Source organism: Apostichopus japonicus, chromosome 7 (assembly GCF_037975245.1).
Source record: "Apostichopus japonicus isolate 1M-3 chromosome 7, ASM3797524v1, whole genome shotgun sequence".
NCBI classification, from domain to species: Eukaryota; Metazoa; Echinodermata; class Holothuroidea; order Aspidochirotida; family Stichopodidae; genus Apostichopus; species Apostichopus japonicus.
The window spans coordinates 4,184,951-4,203,121 of record NC_092567.1 but is presented as its reverse complement, the minus strand read 5'-3'; the positions used below and the strand labels follow the sequence as shown (position 1 = coordinate 4,203,121).

At 37.1% G+C, this 18,171-nt stretch overlaps 3 protein-coding genes across 4 annotated transcripts in view; all 3 read left to right on the top strand.

Annotated features, from left to right (window-relative positions):
* The window catches only part of LOC139969978 (NLR family CARD domain-containing protein 4-like), a 585,990-nt gene that overhangs the window by 495,169 nt on the left and 72,650 nt on the right, over positions 1 to 18,171 (top strand). The gene's annotated exons all lie outside the window — the stretch shown is intronic.
* The window catches only part of LOC139969986 (uncharacterized), a 131,221-nt gene continuing 123,819 nt past the window's right edge, over positions 10,770 to 18,171 (top strand). The window contains exon 1 of the mRNA XM_071975485.1: positions 10,770 to 11,116. The gene's annotated coding sequence lies outside the window, so the exon portion shown is untranslated. The remainder of the gene's footprint in view (positions 11,117 to 18,171) is intronic.
* LOC139969963 (NACHT, LRR and PYD domains-containing protein 3-like) overlaps positions 17,079 to 18,171 on the top strand; it is a 44,309-nt gene continuing 43,216 nt past the window's right edge. For both annotated transcript variants that reach the window (XM_071975428.1, XM_071975427.1), the window contains exon 1: positions 17,079 to 17,150. The gene's annotated coding sequence lies outside the window, so the exon portion shown is untranslated. The remainder of the gene's footprint in view (positions 17,151 to 18,171) is intronic.

The following is an 18,171-nucleotide window of genomic DNA, read 5'->3' as shown; positions in this document are numbered from 1 at the left end:
CACGGTGAAAACCATAAAGTAAAAATATCTAAACATTAATATACAAACATTGGTAAACCAAACACATGAATTTGTACAAATCAATAATAACATAATACAGAATAAGGTTTCCTCTTATAAATAATGCACAAAGGGAAGAGGTATAGCAAATAACATTTGGTACCATGAAACTCAAAGCATAGAGTAAGATTAACAACAATTACCTCCTTAATAATAATAACGCTCAACTTACCATCGCTGACGGGCAAAACTAGCCGCACGACAAACTGCGACATACAGAGGCATTCAGGGGTTTACTGCAGCTATTGGGGGTTTACGGTGGCTTTCTGGAGAATCATAGAATACCAATAAAAATAATAACCTCTCGAGAGATACTCCACGAAGATGATACTTTAACCCGAGATACTCTTACAAATAAGCAACGCAATAAATACACGAAAAGGCAACAAAGATGGTACAAAGCATATAGCAAAATCACATTAAAAGCAAATCTCAAGAATACGATATTAAAGAAGTATACAATTAGGATATCTACCCCTTTAATGCCTTTATAAAACATATATAGAAAACATATTACTTAGGATTTCACTATGAGAGCACATGCGACGCCACCCTGCACCATGAGAGGAATGAAGCATGTAACTACGTAACACTCACATAATACGTAAGTATTCATCGATTACGTAAGTATGCGAAGCAAGGAGGCGGGTATAAAAGGTCACACCCTAACCACCTAAACACCATTGGGCGAGGGCAGCATTGACCTTTGCCCGACTTCGACCAATCGCAAATTTCCCTTTAAGGTAAATAACACATATCGGCAACGATGACATAGATCATTAATATGTTGCTTCCATGATACATTTTCATCAATAATTAATCCTAAGTATTTTGTGAAATGTGATTTCAAAATATGAAATACCCTCAAGTGAAAAAATATCGTAACAGTAATGACTATTATTAAGAGCAAGGAAATTGTGTTGCTGGTTTGTTAAATGTGTAAAGTTAACGTGCTTGCGTCAACTTGCATCAATAAATTTACTAAACTATGTCTTCTTATGTAGTCTATTGTATTTGTCTAGTATCTTTATTTCTCCCGAGATGGTGGCATTGGCAGGGTCCGTGCAGCTTACCAGTAAAGTCAGCTCCTTTTCTCTTAGTTTTGACTTTTTCGGAAAAGCTTCCATTCTGAAAATAATTTGCTTGTGTTTTCTTACGTTTACTGCATTGATTATATACTGTTTAGGTCTATTTATATCCGGAATGATTCTGCTAACAAGCAGGATCACGACTCGATCATGCTCCCCCCCCCCCCAACCACATGACACGTGTATTATGTTCCTTTGTTTCCTGAATAATACAACAAATCGGTAGACGATCACTGACTCCGTACATAAGTTACCAGATAACACTTTGTTGCCAAGTTAATCATTTGGTATTTTAAAGAAACAATGAGACTATAGCTTTGATCATTAATTCTGGTTGGAAGGGTAATAGAGTACGGTCGGATTCGTCCAACAAGGCAACATACGGAAACGTTGTACTCAAAGCCGAAGTCTTCTTTGTACAAACCCTTTGGCCAGCAACGGCAAATCGTTATTTTTCAAAAGGTTGCTTTTACCCAACATCGTAGAGTCTGTATCATTTGTATTTTTTTTTATCAAACTCAACCCACAGGGTAAAATAAAATTATCAAAGGAACTTTAAAATTCCGCTTGGTAATATGAAATTAGTAAATGTTCATAATTTTATGTAATTAACAAGTGGTTAAATGTTGTATAAATAACTGCTGGAACAGCAGCAGACGTATGAAGAACACACGTATTTGTGTATGTATTATAAATAAGGTTCTCATTCGACTACTAAACAATTATATTACATGCCAACCTTACGCCTTACCAGTTGAATCCCTCTGTCAAATCTAACGAGGTACAGGTACGACCCTTGCAATGTCATCTGCGAATTAATAACGTCACACATCCGGAGACTGTGCAGTCTAATTTCTTCAATACCGCCCTCATTCCCATTTGGTAAACATATCAAAAACAATATCAAAACCACCGGGTCTACATTGTAAGGATAGGTGGACGTCACAGATAACAGTACCTTACAGCTGAAAGTTTATCTTTGTAATAAGGAAGAGACCCTTCTCTTTTCATTATTATAATTGTGATTTTTTTTTGGAGTAAATGTGTTGCACTCAGGTCAATATAACACCTCCCACTATCCAACAGTTTGCTCCTCCTAACCCCCCCCCCCTCCCTTCCCCGACTCCGCCTTCTTCCGCCATTGCTTACAAGTGTAGTACTCCAAAGTCCTGAAGGCCAATGAACATTTGAACATAACATATCGAGAGTAGTTACACATATATATGCTGTTAGAAATCTTCCTTTATCTCTATCGACGCTGCACAGCAGGGAATAATTACGCTTTACTTACTGAAGGAACCGACGAGTTGTAGTCACGTCAAATGATGTTAATCGAGTTGACAATGCACATACTCAACTTGATAAATTTGGCCAAGATATGAATAGAGCGTATACTTGACAACTCGATCAAAATCATATCTTTGACTTGTTGCCAAGTTACGTGAAACACACCAAACTCGATTTGTGTTATCATTCAGGGGCGTATCCAGGGGGGGGGGGCGCAACAGGCGCGCGCCCCCCTATTGGCCGTCACCAAAAAAAAAGTTTAGCAAAAAAAAATAAAAAAATTGATGACGAACTTTAAGTGAGATGTCGGTGATCGCTCAAGCCCCCTCCCGTATGTTTATTTTTTGTTTGCCAAAAAAAGGTTCTGGCGAAGTTCGGCGGCATAATAGTTTTAGAAACATAGATGGTAATTGTGTTTGTATTATCACTATAAACACTAAGTGACATGCAGCCATACTAAATTGTGCATTTTGTGTCCATATTTACTGGAAATGTTGCTTATTATTAAGGTCGAAAAATGGATCACATATGGCCATGGGCGGCGATCCTGGGGGGGGGAAGGGGGGATATATCCCCCATGAAAATGGGTAGAGGGGATGTAATACACCATATCCCCCCCCCCCCACCAAATGCAAGGGATAAGAATATTTTCATGCCTACATTTATGCATCATCGTTAATGTACGGCTCTTTTTTAGCTTCATTTCTCGCCTACCATAAACGCAGTGCGATCTTTTCAAATAAAGCGTCTTTATAAAGCAAGAATAGTTGACTGTAGGCTTCATTGGCCCTATAACAACAAAATGTATTATTGCGCCCACGGTATTGATATAGTACATATATGCACCCTCATAGTATTCATATAGGCCCTATAGTAGGCCTACACACGTACATGTTCCCTCGAACAGCTGAGAATCTCATGTTACCAGGTTAATACACGTTTCACCTGGATGCCCTAGCAATCGGTACCTAGGAATGTAACTATGTGTAATTGTGTATTGCATGTGTATAGGCCTATAATAGCCTGCATGAGGACATTTTCTTCATCGAATAATATAAAAGAGCTCTCGAACATTCTAACGTTGCGCCTGAAACAAGATTGACAGGGGCAATTTTCCCAAAATAACACCCGAAATTAAAAAAAAGGTATTTTGGATCCTGATTATGAGATATTTCGGACATGACATCCCTATTTTAAAGTTGGGTATATGCCGCTTGGAAACCTCGGGAAGTGCCGTTTCCGGCCATCTAGAGGGTTTGTTAATCCCAAAATTTTCTTGTACGCTTCGCGCCAACCCATGGTGGCGCTACGCTTAGATAGTCAACAAGGTCATATCCCCCCCCCCCCTCCCACTCGGAAGTACGGATCGCCGCCCATGCATATGGCACCATTTTGCATTTCAGCCCTTCTTCGAAAGCAAAAATTGTCCACCCCTCCCCTTAGACCCATCCCCCAGGACGGCGATCATTCCTGCCTGACGCCCCCCCCCCCCTACTGGAAAATCCTGGAAACGCCCCTGTCATTTTCGTCCAGCGGTAACTTTAGCGTAACTCGTCAGCTCAACAAAAATATACAACTTTTAAGTGTTTTGAAGAACTCGCCTGTCCCTTCAGAACCACTGTAGATTTGTCACCAGTGTCGTAAATATATGATATTACATGCGGCGAATATTGTATATTGTCATAGCATTCCTACACGCACGCTACGATAACGTGATTTGTATTTTGAAATCTACTAAACTTTTTGACCGAAGTCTCTGACGAGAAAAGTGTGTTTTATCATGACGAGTAATTCCAGGAATCACCCGCTGTCCATGGGTCTTAAATGTCAAAACATGAATGAGTTCATTGACGTCACTGAAACATGGTGCTTAAGCTGAACAGATACAATTTTGATGGTGATTGTCCTGTAACACTTAGTTAAGTTTAGTTACGGGGTTGCCTTCTAAACGTCCTAACTTTACCTTCAATGCTTGGATCACTTGTTGACCTAACTTATGATACAAACGCTACATTGTAAGATTCGTGAGCCGTGCTATTGAAATCGGAATTCGATTCGTGGAATGGATACACTAAAATCACAAGTCTTAAATGAATATACGCAAACATGACAGCAGCAGTAGTTTGAATTGATACAATACGTGAGTGTATTGCTTGACTATTAGGACTACAGTAAGTCTGCAATTTTCCTGTCTAAAATTTGGTAAATGGCTTGCGAATAATCAATGCTTAATTTACACAACTTTTCTGTTAAATCATATGTTTCTCCATTGGGTTAGATCATTTATAGAGGAAACTATTGGATATACACAGTACATATAGGACTAAACAGGATAGGCCGAAGCTCAAGTGAGGGGTGAAGAATGCTGGGTAACCGTCATCAATGACTGGTATCCTTGGAAGAATTGATTTTGGTGGAGAGGAAGTTGGTCCTTTGTATTGAGTTAAAGCTACTAATAAGAAATCCTGTCATCTCGAGAAAAGCTCTGACCAATTATAAGAAGTGGTTCCAGAAGGGGATGGGAGTGGGGGGTAAAAACTGAATTGTTTTTGCATCACAACACAGTTCTCAAATGTCCATACTGTATAGTGTGCAGTATGGTATACTACCGTCAATGCACTGTGTACATAATTTTAATACATATAGGCCTACAGCGCATGTGTGATGCACCCTGTACAAAACTGTTACGTGCATTGTGCTATGTTATCGATAAATGCCTTCAGAGAAAACTTCGATCAAACATGGATATAGTAGATCATACAATCTAACAAACTAGTGTGCTAAATATGTCTAAACCAATTCCAAAGATATCTACATATACTTACGAAAATATTCGGGATATTTTGAACGGTTGCAACGAACTGATTCAGACATTTTGCGTACCGCGAAGTACCAGGTTTCTATGGTGATGACAAAACTTCCGACCAATCATGAGCGACTATTTACACACAATTGCAAACCTGTTTGGGACAAAAAAAAACTCGACCTTGGTACGTTCCAATCCAGTTTGTGGAAACTGGTTAAGAAAAAGCCTGAACCTTTCCATGTTTGTAATGTCGTTTGTTGTTAAATTTTGAAATATGTCATTTGAAAGTGCCTCTTTTGTATAACCCCCTCCCCCCTTTCGCAATCCCTTCCAAAAATAGATTATCGTAAATGAATGATGTTTGTATTTGAGCATACATGGTAAAATGACACACTATTTTAAGAAATTCATGCATTCACTTGAAAAGAAGAGGATACGATATTAAGGAAACATACATCTATTGCAAACATATTTATTCTTGTATGAGAAATGATATATAAGAGATGTATTAGGGTATGAATGTATCTATTTGAGTTCCTCGTTGAAATGGTTTCGTTTGTTACATCACGATTGTAAGTCCATGATCCCGTCCGGATCGAATTTCGATGAAGGTCATTATATTAAAATATCGACTTCTGAAATCAACTGCTGCTGTTACTATGGTAACATTGGACGTGGTTTATAACCAGGAGCATACTATTTTCATGACAGTTCGGTGGAAAGGGTGTTGTGTAGATTGGAAGTAGATCTTGGTGGGAACATTTGTGTGAAGGTGAGGTAAACTGTCATCATTGTCGGTTTTTGAATACATAAATAAACACACACACACACACACACATCGTGTATCATAGTACACTATCACGTACGATACGTCAAAGAAGAGGCTTATGAAAGTCTCGAATTGTTTTGTTCGAATTGAATTTTATTCACCATCACGGGACCATGTTGAAGATATCAGCTCTTTACATCTGTTATGTTAAATTAGAAGAGTAGGAGGTCTTAATGAGATTCCTCAATGCGGTCTCATATTACGCTACATACACTTCTTCTTTTTTGACCAAACTGAGCAGACGGAATCTGGTTTAGAGGTAAAAACGGTAAAGTATTGTAAAGCAGTAAGTGATCATCAAATGACGTATAAAAGTGTTAAGGCGCAGAGCATGACAATACATCAATAAAAAAAACAAATGTAGTGTAACGACTTAGGCGCTTCAGATAACAAATGTATACGATTTTAACCCGTTCCTTAAGGTTGTAATTTGAAGTCGGTCACGTGATATATCCTCTGTACATTGAATGAGGAATTATCCCCGACTAACAGTTATAGTCAGTTATCAGCGTGACATCTTCATTTAACCATTTTCATCAGAAGATGTCAGCATGACGTAAAAATACACGACCGTTTGCAATCTTCGTTGAAGGGTTGTTTAATAAATAACATACTGTACATACAACACTGTAAATGTTGGATTCATTTACAAGATTATCAAGTAGATCTCAAACATGTCACACAGTCCTGTATTATACAAAAAGTAAAACAAGAAACGTTTTAAAGGCGAATATTGATCACATTAATGACATATGGGCATGAGCAAGAATTAACATGTTTACAATATAATAATTAACCGGTTAACCGTCAAAATTTAACCGGTCCGGTCTTATTTTACTTCGAAGTTGAAGACTTAGGAAAGATTGAAAACAGGTAAGAGGCTAAGATAATGAAAAAAAAAGTTATCGTGATCCGGAACAAGGTAGAAAACAAAACATTTCAATATTACGGAGTTCTATATTTCTGTCTCTATTCTCGTAAAACCGTACATTGTTCATGCGTCTTCTGTGTTTGGATATTTGAGAAGGTCGACGAAATTTCAAATTCGAATAGAATCTGTCAAAGTTCTCGCAAACTGCCATTAACTTATGATAAATCTAGAAGATTGTGTCAGTTGTAACGAAATTTTAATTGAATTGCATTTTTCATAATGTGATCGTGGAGCAAACTCTGACATTTCAGAATTAATAGCGTGACCATTCCGCATTAAAAGGTCTAGCGCCCTCGAAAACAAAAGTTTTCGACAGCTTCTTCCCTTCAATTTAGTCGGACTTTCATCATAATTATTTGGAAGTAGCTTAGTGATCTACTCAAACCACTCACGGTCTGTTTTTTCATTGATAATAATATATCAAAGAAGCGTTAAAATATCATTCATTATTACTAACTGTTTAATTCAACGTAGCGGTTTGCGAATAAGATGATCCTAACAAGAAAATAAAATATGTTCAATCAATTGCTGATCAGTTTTGTCTTGGTTTGTCTAATAAATCCAATTTAAAACAAGATATTTTACTTTAATATTACATTAATCAGTTGCTCATTAGTAAGTACGACTTAAAGAAGTTTTACCGTATCGGTATCTGTGTTTTTCAATTTCGGGTGAGATTTGGTGTTTCCAAGGTCCTTTTGTTTGTGTCTGTAATTGAAATTTGTGCCAAGCATTAGTAAACTAAAATAAAAAAAAATAAACTGGTTAAGTATTGTCAAGAAGCTATTTTCTAGTGTTGTAGTACTCGAAAAATACCCGGCACTCGAGTGGCATTCAAACATCTGTTTCCAAATGATCGGTACTCGCACTAGCTAGGTGAACAGTACTTGGTACTCATCTTTTCGCACCCGCACTCTGATGCTTAAGTACTCGATTCAAAGTGCTTGGCACTCTTTCGTGACGAGTTATGTAAAACAAACAGTTTCGTGATACTGACGTTACAGTAGGTAGTTATTATAAGTTATCGATGATTTTTATGACTCTGTAATGTCACCGTACTCATGTGTCTCTATACTGCAGCAGAATAGCCGTTTATATTACCAAGAACAGTACATATAGCATGAACAAAGAAATCATAAGTGATGTATATATGTTTCTAACATATACCAATTTATAGCATGTTTGTAGTATTCATATGGCACTTGCACCCCTATTAACCCATCATTTTAAGACATTTAATATTTGAAAATTTGTCAAACAATAACAAAACACGAGCAATGTCTTCATATACTCGACTGGTATATATCATTTACTTATAATTACCACCGGGAACAGTTACAAATATTAGGTTGTTGTATATTTAAGAAATCAAAAGTACTCGTATGAAATAGTTTAATTCGTACTCGGTACTGAATACTGTATATAGAATACTGTACTCGAAAACTGGTACTCGGTGCTCGGATCCTAAAAAGCCAGTCATCGGGCTAGGATACCCGGGTTCTCGGGAACCTCAAGTACTTAAAAGTACCTGGTACTCGGATAAATGTACCTTGCTTCAACACTGTTACTATTCTGTTCAGTTTTGTTTGATATCATTGTATTTGGTCAAATCTTTAACAACCAGAACAATTAACTTCTTATAAGCCTATAGACTACTTTCACATCAATAAACAGAGTACAACTCATCATTAATTGACTTGGACTGGCCCATGATTTTTCTTCAATAAACATAACTTGCAGCCTATTAACCATTATTAAAAATATGACTTATAAAATAAATTATACTGGTGTAAACAGTTGAATAGCAGCCGTCTGAAATCACTCAAATCATGGAAAAAACAGGAACTTCGTGCAGCTGCTGATTGAATATTAATACGGAATAATTATGCTAAATTTCAAACTTTTGTTCTGTCAAATTTTCAGCGAATCTAGGAGAAATCTTGATATCGTTACCGCGGAACAAACAAAAAATGCTAAAACATTTGAAATATCGATCAGTTTGGAGAAGAAACAAGCAAAACTGAATTAAAAACCGCTAACAGTGGGACTGACTAAATTTTTCTTCTCATTGAAATTATGTATTCAAATTCTTCAAATTCAATCTTCGGTGATCAATCAATTTACATTTTTTAGAAGTCACAAGTAGGAGTTGGGTGGGGGGGGGGGGGGGTGAGGGGTGGGGATAGGATCAATTTAAAGAAAGCTGCCTTCACACACGTTATAATATACAATTATCTAATGAAGTTCAACTTGACTGTCAAATCTTCAGCCCCTTTGCCCACATTTGGAAAATGCAAAGAGTGACAAATTAAAAATAAAATGCCCAACGTTTTCAGACAACACAGTAAAATTTGAAAATAAGATGTCAAATTTTCGATTTATTGCTATCCTTTCGACTTGATATATGACAAGCGTAAACAAAAATATTTGCAGAATGTAGAAATTGGGAGAGTTGAAATTTTTTAACCAAAATGGTCGAAATTTGACACTAAAATTGTGGTAGAAAAGTTGAAAGTTGAAGTTAGGAAAGAAAGTTGAAATCGATAAATAACGAAAAACTGACTGTGAATTTTAGACAATAGCGAAAAGCAAATCGATTTATGAAACCATATATGTTATGATAATAACTTATCATGGATAACTTATAATGTATAACTTATAATAACTTATCCGTGGATTCATTTAGAACATCACTTTACATTAGATTTGTATCTTTACATAGATATTAATATGTAGTAAATTTAGAGATATTTACTGGTTTTCTAATTGAATTTCGATACTGCCACATTTTATTTTAGATTTAGAAGGCTATTGCTATCGAATTTCTTACGACGGTCACTCCTATCATAACATACGCGCTTGTTTGGGTGCATAGACGGCAAGGAGATTTGTGTTGCTAAGGAACAACGAGTCCTGTCGTCTGCTGTTCGTGTCTGTGTCCATTTGTGTACAGTCTTAACTAGCTGCGTGAGTTCTAGCTGTAGTTCGATTGTTTAAAGTACTCAAAATGAAAATGCTTTAATTGAAAATTGCAGTAAACATCAAGAAATGTACCATTTAGCTAGATTCAATTGTTCGGGTATAGCTTCACAAGGAACGCGATATAGCTATAAGATCATGACTTCAGTTATTGTGGAATCATATACATTCAAGGCGAACCACTAGAGTTGAGTGTCAAAGGGGACAAGGGGTCACAATGGTTAGCATACGTTGTTATGCGCGATTCCGCATTGACATATACGATCGAGGTTAATGTACACCCCGAATGTTGAATAATTGTCGTGTGCCTCGTCGACATGCGGTAAGATTATTTTCGGGGTACAAATAAAGAACCTAGAACTTGATCCAAGTTAGAACTTAGCTAGGCAATGACTTCACAGTAGGTTGACATGTGAATATCTTCTAAATAGAAAACTTTATAGTAAGTTTGATTCAGCGAGAATTTCATTTGAACCGTTCCCATATTCAAAGTGCGTGTCATAACCAATGCACGTTACTTAAAACAGGCGCATTCGTAAAAGCCGTTACAAAGGCTTTCACGCCATCAGTGAATACATTTAGTAACTGGTGTTTCCCTGCTATTGTATAAAGTATGACCTCTGCCTCGGTTGGATACATATGAATAGATTTGTTATGTTACTGCGTTACCTGCAGAATGACCCATATTGTAGTAAAGCTTTCAAATAAAGGTAAACAGTAGAAAATGTGATACAATTACTCAAAACAGAACGTACGGCACATCAGTTGTACGACAGGTTTAACACGGCGATCACGGTAATACACGAAGCAGTGGATGTTCCTCCAAATAGCTTTGTAGATCGGATTGATGTCTGCACACTTTGGATGTACTTACTGGGTTTGTAATGGAATTGCGATACTGTCACATTGACCTTAGATTTAGAAAGGCTTGATCTATGGCTATGGCATTGTATGTTCATCAACACTTCCTAAACCAAACAGTTGGACATCACCACCCATTCCAGGACCATTCGATACTGGAACCAATTATCAAGGATTGAATATAACAATGTTTAATGTTTATTACTGAAACTAAAAGTGATTGAGTCAACGATATTTACTCCAGAACAAAGGACATCCAATTAAACCCTGATTACGTAAGTAAGTAAGGTTAATAGATTGTACTTATAAATGGAGGAATTAAGGGAGGTAGGTATAGTGCAGGACCTGGTGACAAAGGGGGAATCCACGACTCCCACTTCCCCCTACACACATACGTACACGCTAGACTGTATCTGGTGTCGATTTGTATTCAAGTTATTCCATTTTGGAGTGAGTTTGTGTATGTGTGATTTCCCTTTGTTGTTGATTTTGAACTCACCTATGTGGTTCACTTTCTTCTTTGTTTTTTGTTAACTACATGCACTAATTTGAGCATTTATTGCTCTACACGTAGACCGTTTTGCATTCCCGTTGCGGATTAGAGAGATTTTATTTAGGCGATTGTGTCTAGGAACTTAGGGGGAAAAAGTTTCACAGGTCCCTTCGAGAGTAAACGTTCCCCCCCCCCACCCCTCCCACACCCGACTCATCCGCCGTATATTAAATAGGTAACGTGCATTTTGTTTGGTAAGGCACATATCAACAACTAACACACCCTGAACAACAAACCCTATACTTGTACAAGTACCTTGGAATTTTATAAAGTTATTATATTGTACTAATCAATGAAGGAATTAAGAAAGGTACGGATAGTGCAAGACCTGATAGCCAGGCAAAAGACTTGTACCCCAGTCCCCTCCCATCAAAATATATATAAAAAAAACATGTCATGGATTATGGCTTGTTCAAGAAAATCTACTTTGCATCGAAGCGTATATTAAAACAGCAAGAACAATTATAAAGTGCTTAAACTCCGTAACGGTTGCCATGATACAATTATTCCGTCTGACGTCACTGTGTCTATACTTCTATATTACAAGTATTGTCTCTTTGTGGCAACAAATTCGCATCAGTGGTTTCAATTGTTCAAGTTTATAAAGTATTTTCTGCATACGAAACTTACCCGACTACTAAGTTTGTAAAAGTACCCTGTCTTCGCTATGTAAGATATTGTACACTGCAATATGCTGGAAGCAAAATGTCTTTCATGTGAATAAAGTTATTGTAAGATTAGTTTCTGCAAGCTTTAAATCCAGACCTACATAGCTAGGTCTTCTCAATTACTGGACAAGTTCGCTACACTGAACTACGTTAATCCACACTGATGTGCTATCACTCTTGTCATAGACTAGTCATTAATCGAATTTTACGAAGATTATTTTTGTTTCAGGAACGTAAATTCATGGTGTGGGTAGGATAAGAAACGAAAGAAACTCGAAATATCCGACAGTACTGCAATGGTCAATGGATCCCCACCACGGCCAAAGCCATTGCATTCGTCGTTCCCACGTGTATTTTTATGGAACTAGAATTCTAAGCAAGTAAGTAGTTGGGGAGAGACTAAATTAACGAAGTTTGTTTTTACATAATTGCCAGTAAACGGTTTAGTAAAGGTATTTTTTTTTAAAAGCCATGATTGCCATCTCGTATTAGAAATTTAAGTTGAATGACTGTCACGCAAATTATATTTATTTTTATAATCTTTACACAGTCAAACCAAACGCTAAGAAAATGATCATTTTGTGTTTGCTATCAAGTGAATGATCGAGGTCTACTTTTCTAAGTTTTAAAGCAGCTTTTAGCGTCCTTTTCTATAATGTTCTCAACCGCATTGACCCCACGATGCCATAACGGCATACATACCTAGCTTATCTGATCAAATCTAACTTCAAATGGTGGTATAATGTAGTATAATTTACAAATGTGAACGTTGTCTTTCTCGAAGATATTTTCCGTTAGGATCGAAATCAACCCCGCCATAACATGAATAATTAAATTCTGCGAACGTCATTGAATAATGAGGTAAATAACGACTGTTTACTTTGCCGGCGTCGTAAGCAACCCAGATCATCAGAATGTACTACAACACTGTGCTCTATTTGTACATATTCTGTATGGCTGTGATAACGACTCAACTTTTTCGAATTACTGAATGAATCTATTTTAAGCAATGGCTCATTTTTAAACTTGTCAGCTATTCACTGATTGGTTGAATTCAAACTAGTGGATTTGGGGAACTGTATACGAATAATTTTAAATGAGGAATTTGTCAGAAGACACTCTACTCATTATCTGCAGAAGTCCTTAATTACTCGCCAATTGATGCTCTTGGCAGGGGAAAACTTGGCTAATATCGTAGTTTGCTGTTTTGTGATGAATTTATGTAAAACCACTCGATGGACATGTCAATAGGGTGGGAAAACGGCGACAAAACGCAAAAAGGTGCTTTAAAAAGTTATAACAACTTGCAAGCAAAATACTGATTACAGTAGTATCCCACCCCGCTGAAGAAGGCTAAATGGGGTGGGGGCGGGGAATTCGAGAAACATCTTTTCTGTTGCTGAGATATAAATGTTTGAGTTTAGTCATAAAAAAGAAAAGTACTGGTTGTGCAATAACCTATCACGTCACAACATTATGCACCTTAAATTGTCTTTGTTTTCTGTTATAATTGAAAGCGGCTTACGTAACCTTTAGTAGGGTAAGGTGACCAGACCTCCCCGATTTTCGGGGACAGTCCCCGATTACAGTGTGCTGTCCCCGATTGACAAGTGTCCCCGAAAATGTCTCCGATTCGTCAAAATGTTCAGGAATTTCGAAAATATTCCACATTATTAGTAAAATAATTGTATAAAAAAAAAATTAGTCAAGTGTGCAGTCGCAGAACGGAACTTACAACCAGTATTTCAGGTGGGCCAGTGTAAAGTGGAAACACTGTTAAAATATGCTAGCTCGATCTAGCCTAGCACTCTTTCGACCGTATAATTGGCAACTACGGCGACACAACCACAATTATATTGTGAGCATAACCACTCACAAGCTCTCAAAGAATCACGTAAAGTAAGTGAATTTCATCTAAGAAAAAGCTACATTTTTGAAAATAAACTTGATTAAACCAGTGCTTCTAAGTATCCCCATTTTACATCTAAGACACCCCCTCCCCTTAGACCCCTCCCCATATCAGTCACGCAATAAATGTCCCTGGTTCCAGTCAGGAAAATATGGTCACCTTATAGTAGGGCCATATAAGTTAGTAATTTACAAAAGTCGTACCTATCGACCAACTCTTTCCGCGTTCCATACGCATATGACTTGTGATAAATAACTGAATTATGAAACAGACACAGCAGACAGGCTGTTATGCGTATTATAGTATAATAATGACTCGGATACCGTTATGAATATATTTGTTTACTGAAGAAAGGACCCATATTTTAAAGGTTTTTTGAAATAAAAGTAAACAGTATGTAAGTGTGATACAATTACTCAAATCACAACGTATGGCACATCAGCTGTACGACAGGTTTAACACGGCGATACACGAAGTAGTAAATGTGTTTCTCCAAATAGATTTGTACATCGGATTGATGTCTGCACAATTTGGATATATTGACTGGGTTTTTGTAAAGGAATTCCGATACAGTCACATTGTCCTTAGATTAAAAAGGCTTGATATATTGCTATGGCATTGTGTTCATCACCTCTTCCAGAAACAAACAGTTGGAAATCACCTCCCATTCCAGGACCATTCGACACCAAGAATTCAAGGATTGAATATAACAATAAAGAACTCTCATATTATTGAAACTAAAGGTCGTTGAGTCAATGTAATTTACACCAGAACAAAGGACATCCAATTTAACCATCATTAGGTAAGTAAATAAGGTTAATAGATAGTACTAATAAATGGAGGAATTAAGTGAGGTGCACAGGGCAAGACCTGGTGACATAGAGGGAATCCACCACTCCCCCTACACACACAAAACAGACAAGCTATACTATATTTAGACCCCATTTAGTGTCAATTTGTATCCGATTTGTTCCATTTTAGGTACATGTGTGTATGTGACTTGCATTTGCTGTTGATTTTGAACTCTCCTATATGGTGTGCTTTCTTTTTTGTTTAACAATAAATATATTCTAATCAATTAAGGAATTAAACAAGTAAGTCAACATACCCATCACTTCCTACAGTAAATAGGTCACGTGTCACCAGTCGGATGAGACAGCTATCTACAACTAGAAAATCCATACTTGCACATGTCACTCTAAAGTATATTAAGTCAACATATTGTAATTTGTTCCTCACCATTACCCCAATGATATTGTAGCGTGGCGTATTATGGGGAATAACATCCCCTGTAAAGACTATGGGTAGTGGAATCTTTCTTTTGTGTTCACTGTGGTAACCTCTGTATTAAGCTGTCCGTATTATGTGCGTGTATTTGTCTCTTCACAGCATTTGTAGTTTTAAGCTTCTATAAAAACTATACCTAACTACATGTCCTCAAGTTCTATTTCGATGTAGCCGACCTCACAACAACTAGTGCATTTAAAATTAATGTTTAGAGTCGAGGATTAATTCGCATTAAGTAGAAGCTCATTGTGCAGGTTATACCTATTACCTGTGACAAAAATAAAAGTTGAATGGCACATTACTACGATCCGCATATAAAATATAGTTTAACTTTCTGAGAAGGTACCAGATATATGAAGTACATGTGAGCATGCGTACATGCTTTAAATACGGTGATACGACCTTAATCGATGTTGGTGACCATATAGCCATATTGGCCGTTCACTATATTGATATAGCGGGGAACATTTACATGTGGTTCAGGCGACGAATATATTGTATTCAAGAGACAAAACTAATTTAACGTAAGAGTCCAGCGGTATATTAGAGTTATAACTAACACACTTATGTTAGGTACTAATTGAGAGAGCCGAAATTAAACAACCTTCTAGCATTCAAACAAAAATAATGGCTGCTAGGAAGGAGCATAAGGGCAAGGGGGTGAGGAGATGGGAGGAAAGGAAATAACACCGTTATTTCGCGTATGTCTTTTGCAAAAGGAATAACAATTTTTTTCCAAATAGGTTAATTAAGCTTCTGCAGCGTTGCTGCTTTTGTTTTAACAATATAGCAATCCGTCACAATCCTACAAGCATCTGTGTGTAGTCATGCATGAAGCCAATGTATGGTTCGTTAATCTTTACAGTGGTGTGTAATTCCCTATTTTGGCTACTCTATACATATCATCTATACATATTTATATGCTAGACACATTCGAATCACAAACCTCCATTTCCTCGTAGAATACATATAATTCTGATACATTCCTAAGGAAAGTAAATACCGAAACTGAAGCCTTTATTACTTATTCCTGTTGTATATATTTATCATCTTTACCAAATCTCAAATTCCTTGTCTTCCATTATTTAACTCTGATCTTCCAAAAAAAACGACCTTGGCGAAGCGTCTTGCAAATGCGATACCGTATCCATAGTAACTGTCATGTTAAAACGCACAATGAAATAACGCGGATGCTATACATCAAGTTTGTTAAAACTTCTTCGAACTTCAATCTTTCCACCGCCAACCCCCACTCTCCATTCTACCTCTAGATTTAACCATCGCATTTTTTATGAGTCTGCCCTGCAAAAAAAGAAAACAAATTAATTGTATCCCTTCAATTGATGGAACCTCATATTACCTTTTTACCCCTGTCTAACATCCCCCAACCTGTTCTCCCGGTAACCATCATTACATTTTCACACCAAAGTACATTTTCAAAAATAAAATCAGCTTGCTACCATTTATCATTATTACAATTGTTGAAGCAAGATATGAACCTTTTTATCAAATTCTCATCACATTCAAACTGTATACATTCCTAACATATCTGTGTAACTATATTTTCCGATCGCCTCGATTTTACCTGTTGATATTCGGGGAAGTCGTGGTAATAGAGCTTTACGTGTACTTGGGTGTATTTTACTGACGCAGCTTTTCTACTGCAAGATATGGTACGGAATGCTAAGTTACTAGAAACTATTTCAATACCTTTTGTGTTGGTTACGTCAATACTAAGGCCAGGGTGACTACTTTTGGTTGTTCACCAATCTAGGTTGACGCTACTTTATGAAGATTTCAAGTTTTCTATCGGTTTACAGATTCCATCGGTTATGCAAGAAGTGTTGATCACCCCAGCCGTATTGAAAGTATCTGGCAGAAATATATAACTGGTAAGTAAAGCAGTAAATGCTATAGTAGAAAGTGAATTTAGTAAACTAAACACACATAGGAAATGTTATTTTTCTGCTATGTAGTTCTGTTATAATGTGTCTTATTGTGTGGTTTTTGCCCAAATCTACTGAATGCTGCTTTGAAGTACTTTCAATTAGCAGAAAATCCATGTCGGCAAGGAAGTCTTCAAAAGATTCCAAATGTCGTTTGCCAATAGAGAATATTTCCAAAAACACCAAATTAATAATATTATCTAATAATGATGAATATTGTGTAAAAGTAAGTTGGCCTGACGTTTCGATCCTAGCAGGATCTTCTTCAAAGGTTAAATGACAAGTAACAGAAGGGACAAAAACACGCACAGAATACAGACAGGTTAATGAGCATGATGAACACAAAGAGATGGATGTAAGGGGATTAGTAGACAAGGGATGGAGAGAAGAAAGAAAGAAAGAAACCAACAGGGGAAGAGGAGAGGTAGGAGATAAACAGAGGAGGGACAAAGAGAGGATTAAGGGAAGGGGTTAGGGAATAAACTGGAGAAGGACAAAGACAGAAAGGTGTGGAGAAAAAAGGATGGAAGAGAGCTATGAGTAGAGGAGTGATGGGGGGGGGGGTGGACAAGGGGAGAAGGAGGTGGGGACAAAAGAAAAGTTAGTCATGTCCTTCCTGAATGTTGAGCCCATGAGGTTGAATGGTGCGAACACGTTGCATCCACAGCCTCTCTCTGATGATTCGTATTAAGTGAATATTAGCAGAAAAATATTGTTATGGAACTAAAACTGCGTATGTTAACATAACCCCAAAATAAACTAAAATAAAAACTAGACATGACTGTGTTACCGGAGTGACACGGACCCAGCCATTCATCCTTTCATGACCTTGGACCCTAAATTTGTGTATACCTCATAGACACTGGTGAAAAGCAATGCATAACGTGTTAGTCGCATTATCATAGGCATCGGAGTAAATTAAATCATTGACACCTAGATGACCGCATTTGACCGTTGACCCCATAAC